This window comes from Hordeum vulgare, chromosome 4H, assembly GCF_904849725.1.
Source record: "Hordeum vulgare subsp. vulgare chromosome 4H, MorexV3_pseudomolecules_assembly, whole genome shotgun sequence".
In the NCBI taxonomy this organism is placed as follows: Eukaryota; Viridiplantae; Streptophyta; class Magnoliopsida; order Poales; family Poaceae; genus Hordeum; species Hordeum vulgare.
Window position 1 is genome coordinate 96,514,640 of NC_058521.1, and position 12,446 is coordinate 96,527,085.

The 12,446-nt window shown below is 39.6% G+C and overlaps 2 non-coding genes across 2 annotated transcripts; both read left to right on the forward strand.

Moving 5' to 3' along the window:
- Positions 1 to 8,045: 8,045 nt before the first annotated feature.
- LOC123451629 lies at positions 8,046 to 8,190 on the forward strand. Its single transcript, XR_006632458.1, has one exon. It is a non-coding gene; the product is annotated as a small nucleolar RNA F1/F2/snoR5a (small nucleolar RNA).
- A 318-nt stretch (positions 8,191 to 8,508) lies between these two features.
- On the forward strand, positions 8,509 to 8,603 carry LOC123451538. Its single transcript, XR_006632385.1, has one exon. It is a non-coding gene; the product is annotated as a small nucleolar RNA Z103 (small nucleolar RNA).
- The last annotated feature ends 3,843 nt before the right edge of the window (positions 8,604 to 12,446 follow it).

Below are 12,446 nucleotides of genomic sequence, written 5' to 3' on the forward strand. Positions count from 1 at the left end.
GCTGGTTTCTATAGGAGTTTTATTAAATACTTCTATAAAATTTCTAGACCTCCTACCAATTTATAACAGAAGGATGTTCCTCTCATTTTTGATGATGATTGTGTACAAGCCTTTGAAACACTTAATAAAGCTTTAACTTCTGCACCTATTGTTCAACCACTTGATTGGAACTTGTCTTTCCGAATTATGTGTGATGCTAGTGATTATGCTGTTGGTGTTGTTCTAGGACAAATAGTTGATAAGGAATTAAATGTTATCCATTACGCTAGTAAAACTCTGGATAGTGCCCACAGTAATTATGCTACCACTAAAAAGAATTATTAGCAGTTGTATTTGCTTGTGATAAATTCAGATCTTACATTGTTGATTCTAAAGTAATTGTTCACACTCATCACGCTGCTATTAAATATGTTATGGAAAAGAAAGATGCTAAGCCTAGACTTATTAGGTGGGTTCTTTTGCTACAAGAATTTGATTTGCATATCATTGATAGGAAAGGAGCTGAGAACCCCGTAGCTGATAACTTTACTAGGTTAGAAAATATTCTTGATGACCCACTACCTATTGATGATGGCTTCCCTCATGAACAACTAGCTGTGGTCAATGTTTCTCATAACACACCGTGGTTTGCTGGTTACGCTAATTACATTGTTGCTAAATACATAACACCTAGTTTCACCTGTGAGCAAAAGAAAAATTCTTCTTTGATTTAAGACATTACTTTCGGGAAGACCCACATCTTTATAAAGAGGGAGTAGATTGTATTATTAGACGTTGTATACCTGAGCATGAATAGGAACAAATCCTTCGGAAGTGTCACTCTGAGGATTATGGAGGACACCATGTGGGAGATAGAACTGCACACAAAGCATTAGAGTCTGGATTTTATTGGCCTACTCTTTTCAAAGATGCTCGTAAATTTGTCATCTCTTGTGATGAATGTCAAAGAATTGGTAATATAGTAGACGTCAAAAATTCCTATGAATTATTCACTTGTTATTGAACCATTTGATGTTTGGGGATTTGATTATATGGGACCTTTTCCTTCCTCTAATGGGTATACACATATTTTGGTTGTTGTTGATTATGTCACTAAGTGGGTAGAAGCTATTCCAACCAGCAATGATGATCATAACACCTCTATTAAAATTCTTAAGGAAGTTATTTTCCCACGTTTTGGAGTCCTTAGATACTTAATGACCGATGGTGGTTCACATTTTATTCATGGTGCTTTTCGTAAATTGCATCCTAAATATGATGTTAATCATAGAATTACATCTCCCTATCATTCTTAATCTAGTGGTCAAGTAGAATCAACCATAGAGAAATAAAATTAATATTGCAAAAGACTGTTAATAGGTCTCGAAAGAATTGATCTAAGGAATTAGATGATGCATTGTGGGCCTAAAGAACAACTTAGAAAAATGCTATGGGCATGTCTCCTTATAAAATGGTTTATGGAAAAGCATGTCATTTACCTCTTGAGTTAGAACATAAAGCTTATTGGGCAATTAAAGAACTCAACTATGATTTCAAACTTGCTAGTAAAAAGAGGTTATTTTATATTAGCTCAGTAGCTGAATGGAGCACCCAAGGTGATGAAAATGCCAAGTTGTTCAAATAAAAAATTAGAAGATGGCATGACAAAAGAATCCAAAAAGAGAATTCAAAGTTGGTGAATATGTTCTATTGTAAAATTATTGTCTTAGATTTTTTTGCAGGAAAACTTCTCTCCAAATGGGAAGGACCATATATCATCGAAGAAGTTTATCGATCTCAAGCTATTAAGATCAATAATCCCGAAGGCACTAACTCAAAGGTGGTCAACAGACAAAGAATAAAGTACTATATTTCAGGTACACCTATTAATGTTGAAACAAATATTATTCAAACAATCACACTATAGGAACACATAAAGGAGACCTTCCAGAACACTCCAGAACCCTTAAAAGGAAGAGGTACGCGATACGCTAAGTAAACGGACTTCAAAAAATCTGCAAAAATATATTTTCTATTAGTTTTGGAATATTACAAAAATTAGTAAATTGATAAACACATGGGAAGGCAACCCAGGTGCCCACTCAGCCCCACCAGGCGCGCTCTGGTGGGTAGTGGGCCCCTCAGGCACCTTCGTGGATCTGTTTTCTTGTAGCACAAGTATTTCCATCTATAAAAATTCTTTATATATATGTCCCGATGATTTCACCACGGTACCACGGAGAAATCCACTATTCTTGTTTCGTGTTGTTTTTCCTCGTAGATTTGAAGATATGTCATCTCAAGATTCGGAGGGTGAGAGCTATGTCGGTGATTACATCGCAAACCCTAAAGTCTACGGCGAGGTGGGTCACTGATCACCCATAAGTATAGGGGATCTATCGTAGTCCTTTCGATAAGTAAGAGTGTTGAACCCAACGAGGAGCAGAAGGATTTGATAAGTGGTTTTCGGCAAGGTAATATCTGCAAGGACTGAAATTATCGGTAACAAGTGATTGTGTAGTGAGATGATTCGTAGCAAGCAACAAGTAACAAAAGTAGCAACGGTGCAGCAAAGTGGCCCAATCCCTTTTGTAGCAAGGGACAAGCCTGGATCAACTCTTATAGGAGGAAAAACGCTCCCGAGGACACACGGGAATTTCTGTCATGCTAGTTTTCATCATGTTCATATGATTCGCGTTCGTTACTTTGATAGTTTGATATGTGGGTGGACCGGCGCTTGGGTACTACCCTTACTTGGACAAGCATCCCACTTATGATTAACCCCTCTCGCAAGCATCCGCAACTACGATAGAAGAATTAAGACAAAGTCTAACCATAGCATTAAACTAGTGGATCCAAATCAGCCCCTTACGAAGCAACGCATAAACTAGGGTTTAAGCTTCTGTCACTCTAGCAACCCATCATCTACTTACTACTTCCCAATGCCTTCCTCTAGGCCCAAATAATGGTGAAGTGTTATGTAGTCGACGTTCACATAACACCACTAGAGGACAAACAACATACAACACATCAAAATATCGAACGAATACCAAATTCACATGACTACTATTAGCATGACTTATCCTATGTCCTCAGGAACAAAAGTAATTACTCACAAAGCATAATCATATCCATGACCAGAGAGGTAATGAGTAGCATCAAGGATCTGAACATAAACTCTTCCACCAAGTAATCCAACTAGCATCAACTACAAAGAGTAATTAACACTACTAGCAACCTTACAAGTACCAATCACTACAAGAAATATGCTCATACATGACGTTTTTTAAGATGTCGTTGATGAATTCGTCATAATTCTATGACGATTTCATCCGAGATCATCGTAAACCGTTTGAGGGGATCAAATGTACATATAAATTACGACGATGTGAGTCAAAAACGTCGTAACCGCATAAGATGAGATCGTCATAACTTTTACGATGATTATAAAAATGTCGTAACATGTTCTAACTATGTTGACATGTCACTCATGGGTCCATTCTATCCCACCTCATCCTAGTTTGTGAAGAAACCTACTATTCCATCATTCCAAAAATTCTCAAAAAAATTCTCATAAATACTTTGGATCATATATTCCTCAAATATGTGAAAAATCCTTCGTTCCATAGTTCAAAAATAATTCTGCAATATTCACTTTCCTATTCTGTTCAGAATAGCACTTTGTGAAGGAAGTGCTATTTCTATTTCTTTGATTACCCTTATATTTTTTGGGCACTCTTTCCTATGCAAATCATTGCGTCATGAAAACTTTCATAACGATTTGCCTAGTAAATATTTCTCAGAAATTTTCCAAAATTTGTGTTCCTGATGAGTTGAATTTTTTCCACATCTTCTATGTGCCAAAAACATAGTTCTCAACAAAATTTTAGCCCCATCTAGCAATCCATGTGAGCTCATCATTCAATCTTTGTTTCTGCTAATATTTTCATTTTGTGAAGCAAGTACATTTTATATTGCTTTATAGTTGATGGAATTTTACCACGGGATGAAACTGACCATATAACCTCACTCCACCAAATTTTAGCTCATTTAATTTAGCCAGTTTCCCTCAATATTTTTAGCACTTAGAAACTAGTATTTTAAATCGTAGATATTTCCAACCAATGATAACTCTTCTCATGGATTACCCCACTATATCCAATCTGAGCCGTCCACAGTCGATGGAGGGCTCAGTGGAGGTCGACGTGGCATCCTCAACTGTTGCTACAGTAACCTATGTAATTAAGCTACAGTGATTCCACGCTAATGTTGCCACGTCACTGTGATTTCTATTGTTGATCTTGCGTTAGTTCAAACAGTTCGAATTTGAATTTAAAAATAAAATCAAGCGATAAAAGTTTTTGAATGTCAAAATAAAAATGTTCGGATGTGTCCGATATTACCTAGGAGAATTTTCCTTTAAGAATTATTAATTCTAAGAGATTTCATTGCACTAATTTAAAATAAAACTAAAGCTGTTAAAAAATGAAATAAAAATAGAAACAAATAATAAAAAGGCGGAAAGAAAACCCCCTTGGCCCAAATGGCCCGATCCCAGCCAGCCCACCTAACCTCCATCTAACCCTAAATGGACCCACAACCTCACTCCCTCCCACTCCACCCCACGCCGCCACCCCCATCCACGAGGGGAAAGCCCCCTCGCCCCGTGTCCCCATCGCCCCCCTCGCTCTCTCTCCCACGGCACCCCTTCTCCCCCATCCCTTTCGCCCGTCGCCCTGCCCCACTCCGCACCACCGTCTCCCCTCTCGCCCCAGCCACCGAACCGCGCCGCTGTCGGAAACCCTAGCCATTCCCCCCTTCCCGCCGAAACACCGTCTCTCCCCACCATTCCCCCCTTCCTGAAGAAACCCTAGCCTCATATCGCCACCACATGCCTCCTCCACAAGAGCCTTCTCGGAGCCCGCGGATGGTAAGCGACCATCTCCCCCATCTCCCTCCTCTCGCCGCTGCCGCCACGCTCAGCCGTCGCCTCTGGATCTGATGTTTCCGTCGATTGATTTGCTTTTTCCAGGACGACTCGGAGAACAATGCGCCGTCGACCCACGGCTCGCCGGGTTTCAGCACCGACCGGTTGCCGCCCAACACCACCACCATCCAACCCCCTTCCCTTCCGTGAGCAGCACAGGAGAGGTTGTGGGAGAGGAGTTCTGGCTGCCATACCATGGGAAGCCACCGTTCCTGGCCGGAAGCCCGCCGGAGATCGTTGAAGACGAGGGCGATCTACGGCTCGTGATTGTGGGAACCTCAGCCCCGCCCGCTGCGACCAAGAAGAAGAAGCGTACATGCATGCATGGAGGCCTCTCCATCCATCCTCCATATGATTTGATTTCTTGTGAGGAACTGCATGAATGATTTGGACTGCTTCAACTTCGATTCAACTGCTATATCTTCGTTCATGGAGGTTTTTAGTTGCTGAATTCCGTCTCTTTTGCATGAAATCTGTGTTTCCTGGTCGATCTTGTGACTGCAATTATTGATTTGGCGAAGTCAATAGTGGCAGTTGATGTTCATCAGTCAGTCAAAGTCTCCTGACACTGAAAACTAGGACGGGAATGACAAGACATATAGTGTAATAGGTTTAGTAACAAGATTGCTTGTACGAATTCTTAGTGAGCTGGCTATAGTGTAGTAGGTTTAGTTACAAGAGAAATCACTTAATTAAATTTCTTAGATAGTGGCCTCGAAATTATCTACTGAAAACCTCCTACTAGCTGGAACCTGGAAGTCGATCCCTGACTGAGTGCAAGAGAAATGCTTGCGGCATATGCCAAGTTTCTATAATTTTGCGGACAGTTGTAGTAGTAGTAGTATTTTGAAGTGTTGAATGCATTTGAACCATCCTTCATATAAGCTATATATTATTGTTCTTCGAGCTAGATCTTTACACGTTAAATTCGCGTGGTTTTCATTTTTTTAACAGATGGTTTAACTTGTTGAATTGCTTCTCACCTCCGGATCTGACGTTTCCGTCGGTTGATTTTCTTTTCCCATGACGACTCGGAGAACAACGCGCTGTCGACCCCCGACTCACCGGGTTTCAGCACCGACCGGCTGCTGCCCAACACCACCACCAGCCACGGCGCCACCGACCCATCCTCCTACTCGGACGACGATGGCGAGGCGGAGGTCGACCCTAATGTGCTCCCCGAGGACGACAGCGCCACCGTTATCCGCAACGAGGAGGAAGACGACGGGGAAGACCTCTTCAACGATGACTACCTCAAGTAAGCGGGACACGTCCCAACTAGAGATTTTCTGGATCTGCTGTTACCTGGGACAACGTTTAGATAGATGTTTCTAGTACTTGACAAGTTTAGCCCGTTGGATCTGCTAATAAATTGGTTATTCAGCGACTTCGGGGGTTCGAGATTCTAGGAATTCCGACCTAGATTTACTTCATAAATAGGCAGATTTGTGCCACTCGGATACAAGGGAATTTACAACACTTCGCCGGATTGTGCCTTTTGTGTTACCATGAACGTTTTGTTAGTCGTGGACTTCCTAATGTAGAAATGTGTGCCAACTTGCTTCCCCTAACTGAATATGAATATTAAAACATGTTGTTTGTGCTCGGTATTTTCTTGGGTATATTTCAGTTTATCAAATTCAGTGTCCTATGTGAACTAGTACCTGATATGTCCTGTTCGTTTGATGAATTAGTTGTCTGAAAAGGATTTGTTGATGAGTTTTCTGCTATCCACATGAATAGTATTGTTCAATCACCTACACAAATTAAATCTTCCTTTCTGTTATCCTGTAGTTTTGCTAATGTGTTCTTTACTTTCTGGATTGGCTAGTGTTTTGGGAACTGCGACTGTTCAGTAATGTGTTTTTTACTTTCTGGATTGGCTAGTCCTGACACTAAATTCAGGTTTATTTTTTGTCTTAGAAGCACCTCATGTGTTTGTGTAGTTGTACAGTCTAGTGTTGTCAGCTCTTTACTTATGTCTTATTGGTAGAGTAGGGCATTTTTACTTATTTGCATGTAGTCGAAATCAATAAAGAACGTCGATATTTTTGCTTAACTCTATTTGAAGTTGCCAGTGATTACGACAGAAATGCCATGGGATGTATGAAAACACAACTGCTTCTGCAAAATAGAATCATATTATTTAATCTTGTATGTCATTTATTCTTTAGACTACACTCCATAGGATGTATTGTCAAGTTAGTTTTTCGTAGTTTCATCATAGGCAAAATATGCAACGAATTTAGGACTCTAGGTTGCATTTTCCCTTCCTAAGAACTGAGAGTGAACATGCCACAAATATGTGAAATAGTTTTACTAGGACTAACTACTTTTGTTTTCTCTTATATTGTTTCTATATTATGCACTTATGCCTAGTGAAAACTGAAAATAGTCAATAACTAGTGAGAGTATCTTACTATATCATCTCCAATAATAATTACTATAGTACTTGATGCTGCCTTCTTTTTTGACACGCTATGTTTTTCTTCCCTCAACACATTGGACTGAGATTAGTTACTTCTATTTTTAATCAGTAGAGGGAAGAATAAAAGGTTATCGAGATCAGATATTACAGAGAATAAACAAGAACACCTAGATTCCCCGAAGAACATTGCTCTGGGCGTTGGGACTATCGGTTCAAATGTCATGTAAGCTCCTATAAGTTGTATACCTCACATACTTGGAATAGCTTAATATCCGAGGTTGTATGTTTTCTCTTATATTGTTTCCATATTATGCACTTATGCTTAGTGAAAACTGACAACAGTCAATAATCAGTGAGAGTACCTTACTATATCATGTCCAATAATAATTACTATAGTATTTGATGCTGCCTTCTTTTTTGACACGCTGAGTGTTCCCCTTCATCTTTTGGTATACTCTGCTAAATTTTTATCAGCTTTAAGGTTGAGTACTGGGGTGCGCTTCTTGGTAGCGTAATTCAGCGTTGTACGTTGCCTAGAGATACTTTGGGTTAAGATTCTAGCACGAACCATTCTTTGAGATGGTTTTTGCATTCAACTTGTCCATACATATCTTAGCACTGAACTGAATTTTGTTTGGATAGTGGTATTTGGGATGCCATGAGGTATCTGATGCTTGGTCTGCTTTCATGGCCTTGTTTCTCGTTAGATTGGCAGACATCAAGAAGGAAACAGGTTTTTGCGACACTAGCTGCTCTCATAGAAGGAGCTTCCTGTTACTATACCCCGTTTACACATATCAACTATATTATTCTTTCTGCAGCTGGTTTCTATGGTTGATTCCTCAGTGATGATCAACACTTATTAGGTGTCTCATGAGACTGTATATTATTAAACTGTGCATATTCGGCATCTGAAGTCATGTTTTTGTATCTCTACTTATTCTGAATGTCTAGTAAGCAACATATTCTGTCATGGATGCTGTATAGTTGTCTTGTCTTAAACAAATAGAAACTCCTACACCATTTTTTGTTTGCTGTGAGAAGTGATGATATCATATCCATACCACGTTACTGCACTTACTGTGATGATCAATTGCTTTTTTCCTTGGATTATATGGACCCGAGGATACTTTCCCCAAATTATCGACTATGACTATACAATGCGCAAATGTAATCCCATCAGGATTTCAAGCCAGAAATCTGATCCATCTTTTATGTTTTACTATTGTCTTCTTGTTAATATTTTGAGTGCTAGCCAGGTTTCCTTTCTGCAATCTGGCTAAAGAATTACCCCAGTTGACACCAGAAATCAACTCAACATCAAAGCTCTATCTAAATCAATAATGTTCTTTGGTAGTCCCTTTTTCATGTTTTCATTTGATTCGATCTAAAACTTCTAAAGGTAATAAATTAGAGTCTCTGGTGCACTTATTGATAGCGTAATTTAGTGATGTATGTTGCCGAAAGGATTTTTTGGGCTAATATTCTTACACCCTGGTTTGCACTTGGTTATCACAGTAATGTGGAGTAGCTTGTTTTGTATTATCTTACATGTCTGCTAATTATTGTGTCATTGACTCCTGCTTGTGTCAATGCTTAAATTCCTCTAGTAAAGCGAAAATACCATAAAGATATTAAGTTTGCTTGTCTGCATTTCCTTTGTCCAGAATTTCCTGGAACAATCTTAGATAGTTTGAAGTTTCATTTTCAGTTTCTGTGACCTGTTTAGGTTGGACTAATTGTACTCCAGAATTTATATCTCAGGATTTTTAACATCATCTTCAAGATGAAAACAAATCTTTTTATTTCTAATATTTTTTGTATTTGTTTCCTTTTGATTGATTCATGTGCAGTGTAATGTTCTTATAGGTTGATAAGTTGTGGCATCTCGAGCATGCCTCATAGGAGAGCGGAATGAAGTCCACTGTACTGTTGGGACTGTAGCAGATGTGCCATTGTTCTATTGTGTAATTTTGTTCATTCTTGCTATATTCCTGTGTAAGGAAATGTATTCATGAGATGATTTATTGTGATATGTAAACTTGGGATATATATTTTGTCATGTTATATCATGGATGATTTTAATTTGACTTGGACTTTTCTTGATTTCAATATGAAATAGTGTTGGATTTAATACTGGACAAATAATTGGGTTGAAAAGGCCCAACAAATTGAAATGAATCCAAATTCTGGAACAAAAAGTTGCTGAATTCAAAAATGAAAAAGGGCCAAAACTGAAACTGGACCAAATGTATTTGGGCTCTAAAAGGCCATGGCCCAAATTATGATGATATAAAAAAAGTTTGAAAAAAATACTAGAATTGGCTGCAAATAGGCTAAGGCCCAAAAACAAGCCCAATAAGAAAAAGCCCAAAAAATTAAAACCAGCCCATGTGATCAATTGAAATGGGTTGGGCTGATTTCAACCATGAAGTTTTGATTTCGTCGTAATTTTGCCACGTAGGACTGCCACGTAGGACTGAGTTTGATTGCCAACGACGATTTAGGATCGTCGTAAAGGTTATGACAATCAATGAATCGTCGTAAAAGTTACGACGATTTTAATCAAAACGTCGTTGCTGTTCGTTTCTGACGCTCTGTTTTCGACGCTTGGTTTTTCATCGCGAGATCGTCGTAAATTAAAAACCGTGACGATGTAGCGACGAAAAAACAGCGTTGTGTATTAGCATATTCCTTGTAGTGAATCGGAGTCGCGATACGGAGATTGGTTACAAGAGATGAACTAGGGTTTGGAGATGAGATGGTGCTGATGAAGATGTTGATGGTGACGAGTCCCCTCCAAGGAGAAGAGTGTTGGTGATGACGATGGCGACGATTTCCCCCTCCGGGAGGGAAGTTTCCCCGGCAAGATCGTCCTCCCGGAGCTCTAGATTGGTTATGCTCAAGTTCCACCTCGTAGCGGCGGTGAATCCTTGAAAAAGCCTCCTCTAGATTTTTTAGAACGTAACCATTCATATAGCAGAAGAGGGGGGCCAGTGGGCCAGTAGGGAGCTCACAAGCCTCCTAGGTGCGGTCATGGGGGTGGCCGCGCCTACCAGGCTTGTGGCCCCCTGGTTGCGCTCCTCTGGCACTTCTTTGGCCCAGTATTTTTTATATATTCCCAAAAAAATGCACGTTGATTTTCACGGCTTTTGGAGTTGCGTAGAATAGGCATCTCAAACTTGCTCCTTTTTCAGGCCAGAATTCCATCTGCCGGCATTCTCCCTCTTCATGTAAACCTTGCAAAATAAGAGAGAAAAGGCATAAGTTTTGTACCGTGAAGTGAAATAACAGCCCAAGAAGCAATAAATATCAACATGAAAGCATGATGCAAAATGGACGTATCAACTCCCCCAAGCTTAGACCTCGCTTGTCCTCAAGCGGAAGCTGAGCTCACTAAATATTACCACATGTTTAGGGAGAGAGGTGTCGACAAAACAAAATACGAACATGAATGCATCATGATCATGATCAGAACAGCAATACCAACATATAATCTCATGCTAAAGTGACAATTCCTTCACAAAGTAAAGTATGGATCAAGAACCTTACTGAGAATTAGCAACCGATAGCCTTTAGTCATTGAAGCAATTTCAATTTATCACAACATCAGAAAGAGTCAAGTAAGAGCTTGTAAAGCAAATCCACTTAATCATCTTTTCATTCTCTACAATTGCTACAACTCACGTGGTACTCATGAGATCAAAGTTTCAGCTAAACACACAGAAAGATAGGGGCTTATAGTCTTGCCTCCCAACTGCTTACCTCAAGGGTAATGTCAACAATAATAATTCATGAATGCTTGCCTCTGAGTTGACATATGAATATAGATCTTTCCCTAGCATATGACGTTAGCCAAGAAAAAGGCGAAACAAAGAATTGGTGAAGATCACCATGACTCTTTCAGGGGCAAAAAGTAAAGGTACAAGATAGGCCCTTCGCAGAGGGAAGCAGAGGTTGTCATGCGCTTTTGAGGTTTGGATGCATGTCCTCTTAGTGCAAAGAAACGTAACTTTATATTGCCTCCTGTGATAAAGAACTTTATTATGCAGTCTGTTCCTTTTATGTCTTCCTCATCACAGGTTCGTACAAAGATTATTTTCCACACACTAATAGATCATACATATTAGGGAGCAATTTTTATTGCTTGCACCGCTGACAACTTACTTGAGGGATCTTATTCAATCCATAGGTAGGTATGGTGGACTCTCATGGCAAAACTGGGTTGAAGGTTTGTGGATGCACAAGTAGTATCTCTACTTGGTGCGGGAGTTTTGGCTAATATGAGGTGGAAGTAATCGTCACATGCTAAGGGATCTCTAATCATATAACATTGTTCGGAACCATGCAAACACAATTCATTATGTTGTCTTCCTTGTCCAACATCTACTTCTAAGCATGTAATAGTTTAGTGAGTGTTCACAATCATAGATGGTGTCAAAGATGATGTATTTATATGTGAACCTCTCCTTCTTTATCACTTCCTATTAATTGCAACAATGACCAAGGTCTACGTTTGTCTACCCTCAACAAGTTTCTATCAACATTCATTTTATATGTGAAGCCATCACTTCCCATAAGATCATTACATGATCTTTCATGCTTTTGTTCTTTTCTCACTCTTTTGATCATGGCAAGAGGCAAGGCCCTTAACTAAGACACTCTTTATTATATGGCTCACGATCTCGAATACATCGGGGGAGACACAAAGCAAAACTCAAGACTAAAACACTAAGACTTTTATTCTACTAGAGAAAAAGAAAACTGAAAGGAACAAACTAAAACAAAGGTAAAGGCAAAAGATGTGATGGTGATACGATACCGGGGCAACTCCACCAAGCTTGGCACAAGCAAAGGGGATTTCCCATACCCATGTTTAGTTGTCTTCCTTTGGAAGTGATGGTGGTGGAGTTGTTGTAGAGGTCTTGAGCTTGTTTAATTTCCACCTGAGCATAAAATTCTGCTCCCTCAGATCATCATTTCCCTCTTCAAGCTTCAACACCCTCAAGCATAATTCCTGCTTACTCTCCTGCAAGAAACGAGAAGGGATAA